Genomic DNA, 8712 nt, shown 5'->3' on the forward strand with positions numbered 1-8712 from the left:
TCCTACAAGTTTTAAGCTTATGCAAACTGCCTTATCATTCTCTAATTTTGCTCTACACACCCCGATATGCCTCTTAAATACAGGCACAATCTTAGCTTTTCCCAGTCTGCTGGCGTCTTGCCTGTCCACAATAAGTTTTCAGAAATCCTGCATCACATCTCTGTGTATTCAGGACCGCAGTCCACCAGGCCTGGTTAATCTTAAAACATTCTGCTTAAGTTTTCTCTTAAGTCTTCCCTGTTTAAGCTCAGCTTATCCCTTTGCCTCTAGCATTAGCTGCGTTAGCCGTCTGTTCCCTGTAACTCTCCTTCAGTAAGTGCTAACACAAAAGAGGCATCAAATACCCAATTCCTCTGTGTCATCTGTAGATAGCACTTCTCCACTGAGAAACAGGGCAAACGTTTTCCCGGTCCTCCTACTGCTACTGAGATAATGACTTTTTCTTGTAGCAGGTATCTTTTAATAATTGCATAGGATTAAATACAGCCTCCAAAAAAACCTTGTGAAAACCCTCCTAAGAGGTGGTTTCAAGGGAGACTATTTATTGAAGTCCTCAGCTCAAGAAAAGAAGCCTACAGAGATGAACAGCAAGGGAAGAGAAAAAAAAATTGTGTAGAACTCAGACCCTGTTGAGCACCTCCCTGTCTCTCACCAAAAGCATGCAAGAGGTGAGAGAGTGCTCAGCGTAGCCACTTCCCTGCTCCCAAGACCCTGACTTTGAGGCCAGAAAAGTCTCCAGGCCACACAGCCTGAACCAGAAGAAAATACGAGAGAAAGAGTTTGTTTTAAAGACAGTAGAAGGGGGAGAACACCCCAACCCCCCTCCTCCTTTCTTGAACTTTCCTTAATGACAGCGAGATGTTTCTTTCCCAGCAAATCTAACTGCTACTCTTGACATGCCTGATGTCAGCTGGAGGAACAGATGGCTCAATGGTTCATTTCAAACTGTTTGCTCAGCGAAACAGCACAAATTGCATTAATTGCCTCACAGTACGAGCAGTGAACGGAGCACTCCGTGTGTCCTAGCCATGAATCACTGAGACTTCCCATCATTATTTGCATTTGACAGGTCAGTCGGGAACTTATCTGGGAGGGGTGGGGGTAGAGGGAGCACAGCACAGGAAAGCACCTGAGCTGAGCACTCTGCAGTAACAGAAGATCCCCAAGAGCTGATTTAGCCTTCAACTTTTGCCTTGGCATTAAAATGGTTTCCTCAGCACAGTGCCACTTTCTGAAGTATAATTTCTTAACACGAGAACATACGCAATAACACACCTACTGACCAGCTCCAGGGAGCAGGAGGAACAAGATCTAATTACTGACCACCTTCTCCACGTCCACACTGAGACCAGGAACACCTTAAACACACTGGGGGCACTCCTATAGCCTACCCTTTGCTTAGCCCTTCCTGTGGCAAAGGTAACTGACGCACCACTGGAGGTCTTAGCAGGCCACCTACGAGAAAGCGGGTGTTCCAGAACCTTCCAGCCAGAGGACCTGGGGAGGGAGACCACAGCAAGAGACTCTGTACCTGCCTTCAGTGAGTCCCTGTATCCAGAAACCTGAAAAAAAAAAAAATCATGGAGGCAAAGAATTTGAAACAAGTTATCCCAAATATCTCTTTGTTTGTTTGGTTTTTTTCTATATGCTGTGAGTCTTGCATATGTTTAATTTACTAGTATATACTTGCACAAGCGTCTGAAAGGTTCTTGCAGAAGGTGAGTCCAGGCAAACAATTCTCCTTTAGGTTTGACTGCTCTAAAACTTGCCTCATAAAATTATTTATTAGATGTTCTGTATCCTGTTGAAAAGAAAAAACACCTTGCTCATCACTTCCAAATGGAAGGTGCTAGAGTTGTGTCCACTGAAGATGTTTGGTATTGGTTATGGGTTTTTTTACAAAGGAAAAAGATCTGGCAAGTTAACATGTAAGACCAGAACTTTAAGGATACAGTTTTCTAGCTATGATCACTGATACTTCTCTGTTACCCACCAAATACATTTTCATAGAATCATAGAATCTTTAAGGTGGGCAAAGACCTCCAAGATCATCAAGTTCAACCATCAGCCTAACACCACCATGCCTACTAAACCATGTCCTGAAGTGCCATGTCTACACATTCTTTGAACACCAAAAAACTTCTTTATTTCAACAACTTCAGCAAGTTACAATACCATGAAAAGACTAACCTTAATCTCCCACAGGCTGTTGAGATTCCTGCTGCAAAACTTACAGGCAAGTCCTGCTGCTCCCTCCTCCCCTCTGCTTCAAAGGGAGCAGAATCATTGTGGTGTTACCAGCCCGGGCAACGTTTCTGTACGGCCTGCCTGTGCGCTGCCACATCCTGCTTGAGCCCCTCCTGCACGAAATTAAAAGGAAAAGCAATACATATAGAAAAGCAGACAGCCCTGCTGTGCTGTAGTCCTCTCTGAATCCCAAGCTGATGGTAGATCTGATTATTGCAAATAGGTGACAGGCAAGGAGTGGTTCTTTTTCTCCAGCTCTGCTTGGTGGAGGCTCTGTCTGTGCCCTCCCTCTGTGCTACCCTCAGACCCCCCACATGTCTAGAGGAGAGAGGACCTTCATTGTTTTCCTCCCTTAAGCACAAGTCAACAGACAGGAAAGGACACCTAATTGTATCTGAGTTAAAAAAAGAAGTATTTCAGGGCTCTGCTCACGTGAAAGGTACGTAGAATAGATTGGGTTGGAAGAGACATTAAAGATCATCTAGTTCCAACTCCCCTGCCCTGGGCAGGGACACCTTCCACTAGACCAGGTTGCTCAAAGCCCCATCCAACCTGGCCTTAAACGCTTCCAGGGATGGGGCATCCACAACTTCTCTGGGCAACCTGTTCCAGCACCTCACCAGCCTCAGAGCAAAGAAAATCTGAGTTTGTTCCACCCTCAGTCTATTCTGCACCTCTGAAAGAGATGCAGCAGAATTCCTAGAGTCAAGTCTGGTCACACTTAGAAGCTTTGCTCTTGGCGCTCTGTACCTTCGTGCTACAGTTAAGATGTCTTGTTCACTCTTTGCTTACACCGATGGCTGTTCCTGCACCACCGGGAACGTCACCCCCTGCTGCTTGCAGCACTACCGTTACTGTGGGACCTTTTCTAGAAACTAACAGAGACTTTCCCAAATATATTTTCCCACTGAAATGTAGCCTATGTGGTGCATTAAAATGCTCAAATTTTGAGCACTATTATTCAGACTCCCTTCTTCGGAAATAGGACCTTAGGGAGCTGCTGACGCTTGCCTCAGTTCTCGTCCAAGAGGACAAGGTGGCCCATGAAAGTGCCTATAGGCTCCCCAGCTCCCACGCACTGCTTCCACCAAACGTACCCATGCCCAGATTTAAGGTGAGCTGTCCCACAAAGCTGGTGAGCACTCCAAGAGCTTCTGCACTGCAACACAATCTCTGAATGGACACAATCTCCTTCCTTTGGACTCAAGCAAGCAGCCTCTGAAGTTACTGGGAAGCTTCCAGCTTGCGGTAGGAATGAATTCAAACACTAATTTATTCCTTTGGGGCTTCTTCCTGGTTGAGCCGCATTTTACCAGCATTTAACTGCATTCCACCCAACTCAGCTCGCCACAACAGCGCAGGAGAAGGGGAGCAAGAACTGAAGTAGGAAAAAGCAGCCTGAAAAATCTGGAACAGCAGGAGACAGTGTTTGTTGCCACCAGCTCTACCCCTACTCTGGGAGAGGGTAACAGGCAGTGGAGCAGCAGTAAGTCAAGCTACCTTGCAGTAAGTCAAGACCTGCAGCCTCAACTGTTCGTTTCCTCAGTTCATCGTGTCCTTTAGCGTAACAGGCAAAGATTGAGACCATGCTTAGGAGCAGATAATTTTAAGTCATAGCACTGTGTTCAGTGACATCTGAGAAATATGAATTGTTAGAAAATTTGGCTTATTCTCCAGCTACTCGAGTTTTCTGTCAGCACTGGCTGTGCCAGAGTAACCCAGATGTCTCTTTTTAAAAAAGCACACCGATTGATCCTCCAGTGCTTGATGCTCCAATGGTCTTTTCTTGTCAGATCAACTATGTTGACCCCAGCCCCAAACAGCCGCAAGGCCAGGTGTGCCCCCCTCCCTTCAAATTCTTTCGCAGGCTAAAGGAGCATTAAAGATGTGATTAAGCTAATGAACAGGGGGAAGTGCTCAGAACACCACAGAGAACAACACTGAAGAGGGAAATTTGCGTGCTCGAGAGATGATCAGTAGAGCAGACGGCACTGAAGTATCTTAGATCCTTTTGCTGCAATGAGTTGCTGTGATCCTTCCAGCCTCAACAAACACTTTCTTTAGAAGCCCTTGATGAAGAAACTTCTTAAACACCTTGTAGAAGTCCAAATGAATTGTATTAACTGGTTCCCGTTTATCCATTTTGTGTCTATGCTTGTGACTTGGTACAAAACTGATTCAGCTTTTCCTGCTTTGATTTTTAAAAATATGCATTATTAAAGCTAAATATTCATTCTTTGCTAACCTATAAATCAAATTACATGAGGGCTTTTGAAACCTGACACAAGTAAATAACACAGAGATTGCAGCCAGTATCAAGGTACTGGCAACCGGTTTTCAGTTATGGCTCCTGCTACCAAATTCCCTTTTTGGAAGAGTGTAAAGGAGGGGCGAATAACCTTACAGCATCTTGATAAACCTCTCTTTTAGCAATTCTGGCAACATCTCTTTAGATTTACACCAGTATCAGTGGTAAGAGTTTGACCCAGGAAACATAACATCATGTGCAGCACATAAGACTTCAGTGTGATTTTGCTGTTTCGTCTGAAAGACTGAGGCCAAATTTCTGCTTTCAATTGCAGTGACATAATTATGTTGTCAACTACTCCAAGGTTACTGTCCTATTTTTGTCCTCAGTCTTGTTGTTTCTCTGTACCTTACCTTGATCTCTCTCACATCCTTTGCTGAAGATTCCTGCATCCCTCTTACATAGTTAAATATTTATTTCTGAAGCACCACTCAATGTTACGGCCACTTCAACGCCTCCATTTCAGGAGACTAATTCACAATACTAGCTCATGCCTAGTAGCTGTTTATCTATCCAAGAGCCGGTGGTCTGAGCCCAACTGCCGGTTCACCTGGTAAAAAAAGCAACCCACAAGCACCGCTGAAGCTAATGGTTAATTAAAATGTAAACAGCCCTGTGCTAATTAATTACCCTTTACTGTCAAGCTCAGCACAGAGGATGAGATTTAAAGCCACAGGGACTGAACTATGTCTTGGATCTAATTTGAGGAAAAGCATCCTGTTGACCAGGATGAGAGCTGGCTGCAGGAATACACATGTATCATCAACCCCAAGACCTTTGAGGTACAGTATACAGCACATCTTGCAGTCAGGTTTCACCTTCTTTATAGGATTAAGGGGCACCTGGCATCTCTAGGGAGGGGAAAAGATGAGGCCTCACCCCAGCGACCTTCCTCAGGGCACCTGCTTCCCTCCTGGTGCAGGACCTGCAGGAGGTCTCTGAACAGACCAACATGACACACTTGGCTACCAAGTCCAAAAAACCCCCAGACCCTGGAGAGAAAAACCTGGGGCTGAGGCCACAGGAGCATGACTAATGCGGAGCTGAGAAATGCTGGCAGCCTGTGACAGCACAACTGTAAAGCAATTGTTAATTCTGCTGTTAACAAGGATGCTCCAGTTTCTCTCTCACGTGATTTGTCCCGTGTCTCCCAATAACTGCTGCAAAACCAACAACCTGCCTCCCTGCGGGAGGCAGCTCCCCAGCACTGGAGACAGACTGTCCCCAAGTCACCTTTCCCTCCCTCCTCCACATTAATACAGTCACCAGCAGAAGGCTGGCTCCTATCCTACAAACACATTTTCAGAAAAAAAAAATATATTGCCTTTTTGTCATCTTTGAAAGGAGCAACAAAATGTAACAAACCTATTATCCTGATTAGGTTTTATTAGTGAAAAAAGGAGCCATTACAACATGAGCTCATTAGCTGGAAGAACAATCTTCCTATAGAGATAAGTACATCTTTCTCTGGGTCAAGGAGAGGAAATTCTTGAAAGGAATTCTTGTTTAACATCTTCATCTCAGTTTACTTTTACCCTAGGGCTTGAATTCCCAAAAGGTAGCAGTGAATGTTTCAGCACTACTGCACCTTAGTAGCCGGTGTCCAGAAAGGCACCTGCCTCCTGCCAGGTAGGCAGCTCTCACACTGCATTGTGATGCCTTTCACAAATAAAAAGAGTACAGGATCAGTTCACAGTACTCCAAGACTCTCTTGAAATGTCAACCAAAAAGGATTCTTAAGAAACATCACTACCCCCTCAAAGGTATGGTACTGACGCCAAAATGAACAGGATTTTGTCTTAAATTTGTTTCCTCAAGATGAGTATTCATCATCGGTGCATTCTTGTGAAGAAGTAGCAAAATATTGCCATGCCAAGATTGCATGTTGTCAAGTAAAAAAAAGTAAAATATTATATTTGCTAACATCTTATTATATTTGTGTTAGAATTTGAACTTTTTTTAAAAAGTGTTGAACAATTAAAAAAAAAGAAAAAACAGACCCCAGATGTACATATTCCATTTCTAAAATCGAGTAAGAGTGTCCACAAGAATGCATTAGGTTCAGCCACCTCTCTGAAAGCTACATTATCATCAGGAAAATGTGTTAAAAGATGAGCTCTTAAGTAACTCATTAGGAGCCAGCAGCTGCCCCAGCAAGCGAAGCATTGCTATCTGTGAACGCGCATCCAGGATGGGCCAAACTCTGCCCTCAGCGCTTGCCATCTCCCAGTAACTCACCGTCTTGGACAAGCCACTTTGCAGGGCTGCAAACTGCACTGGGGAAGATAAAAAGGGGGCAAAGGAAAGTTTTAAATAAGACCAAATCCTCTCCTCCGTTCATCACAGTTCCACTGTCAAGCTGGCCAAAAGCTGAGGTGTGGGAACATCACAGCATGGGCATAGGAGGAAGCACCAGGGAAGAGAAACTCCTTTGCACCCGTAGAGAGACAGGCTCCTCGTATCACCAAACGCATCTGATCTGCTATGGCGACCTCCAAGGTAGCGTTGGCTTATGAGGCTCCCTACTAAAGCAAGGAAGGTTTTGCTAGGGCAGAAAAATCTCATGCATGACCTCTCCAAGGGCAAGCACACATCAACTTTGTGCCTGCACCTCAGGGCACAAACTGGAGGCAGTGAAGAGGCATTTACACACTACTTTGGAAATCAGCGAGTTCGTAACCAATATTATAAGTGCAACGCTTGTATATACATTTCACATTTCAAAGTACGCTTGTCTTAGGAACAAACCGAGGCAGCTGATAGAAAAATGATGAGGGTGTCAGACTACACTTTGGCCCTACTCCCATCAAGGCACTTTGCTATTAACTCCATTGGGGCAGAAAAATCCTCACCTAGTTCAGGCTCTGGCACAAAACTCTTGCTGCTTCTTTAAAACAGTAGCTGCACTGCATTAATTTATCTCCCTAAGTACCTATCCCACTTTAGCTTCCTCAGAGGTCAGCTATTCACCTCTGCTAAGTACATCCGGTGTAGAAAGAAAATTCCTTAATCCTATTTTGTGTGCTTGTTTTCATATGCACAGCCACAACTCTCCCACATCAAGAAAAATCCTTGTTTGCTGCTACTGCTGTCTCTGCAGCAGGCAGATGTTCACAAAAAGAACTTTGCTGTGGCTGGCTCTTAATTCTTGTGTGCTATGGCAGAGGTACGTAAAAATAACAGAAATTATTACTTAAAATGCAAAGCAAGAAACAGCATAGATTTGCATGTCTGCTAAATTATTTCAGGACTTCAATTACTACCTGCGTGCGCAGTCTCTGAGAAATACAGGAACCGAGAATATGATAATAACTTGGCTAATATTATGTGCCTGTGCATTTACTCAAGGAGTTTATTTCACTTTGGTATACTTACTTAAACCTCCCAGACAAGAATTCCCTCAAAGTTTATCACAGGATGGATGTTTCCCTCTTGCATTTGGGCTTACCTGCCCCTCCACGGAACAGTCTTCCCACAGTCCTACCACATGCTTACGAAAACTGATCTCTCTACTTTTAGCTCCTTTTAAATTAGGTTTAGCTTCCCGGAAGGGGAAGAAAAGAAAGAAAAGGCAGCACCATGATACTTCCATGCTGTCCATAAGCAACCATTAAGAGGAAAGAAAAAACAAACCAACCAACCAAACCCCACCCATGGTGTGAGATACAAGACCACGGGCATTTGCAACGGCACCATGCGGTGTTGTACTCCACAACTTGGTGGAGTGCACTCAGTGCTTTGGTGATCATGGGGCTAGGCAGGCCTAGGCTTGTCTGCCTGTGTAGTTCAACTCTCGGTCTTCCTTTGGAAAAACATATCCCTGGTAAAACCGACCAGCCAGAGAGGCTGTTGTAAATAGGAGGCAGAGATATTTAGGTCACTCAGGAAAAAAACGCAAAACCACAGCTCCTACCCCAGCCCATTCATGGGTTCTAATTCCCACAACTGTCCAGTTGAAGCAAGTTCAACTCTCTTTCAACAATAGACTTCTGCTGAAGAGCCTTCGCCTGCACTTCCCTTATGCAGGCTTACAGAATAGTGACTGGCATTAATTACTCGGGCACATTTGTCCCCTAGAGTAAAGGAAAAAGTTGCCTTTGATAAAAGAAGGTGAGTTTGCTACATCCGAAGATGAAGTGAGGCAATCCAATCAAAAG

The sequence above is a fragment of the Chlamydotis macqueenii genome, chromosome 3, assembly GCF_036417535.1.
Source record: "Chlamydotis macqueenii isolate bChlMac1 chromosome 3, bChlMac1.mat, whole genome shotgun sequence".
Classification (NCBI taxonomy): domain Eukaryota; kingdom Metazoa; phylum Chordata; class Aves; order Otidiformes; family Otididae; genus Chlamydotis; species Chlamydotis macqueenii.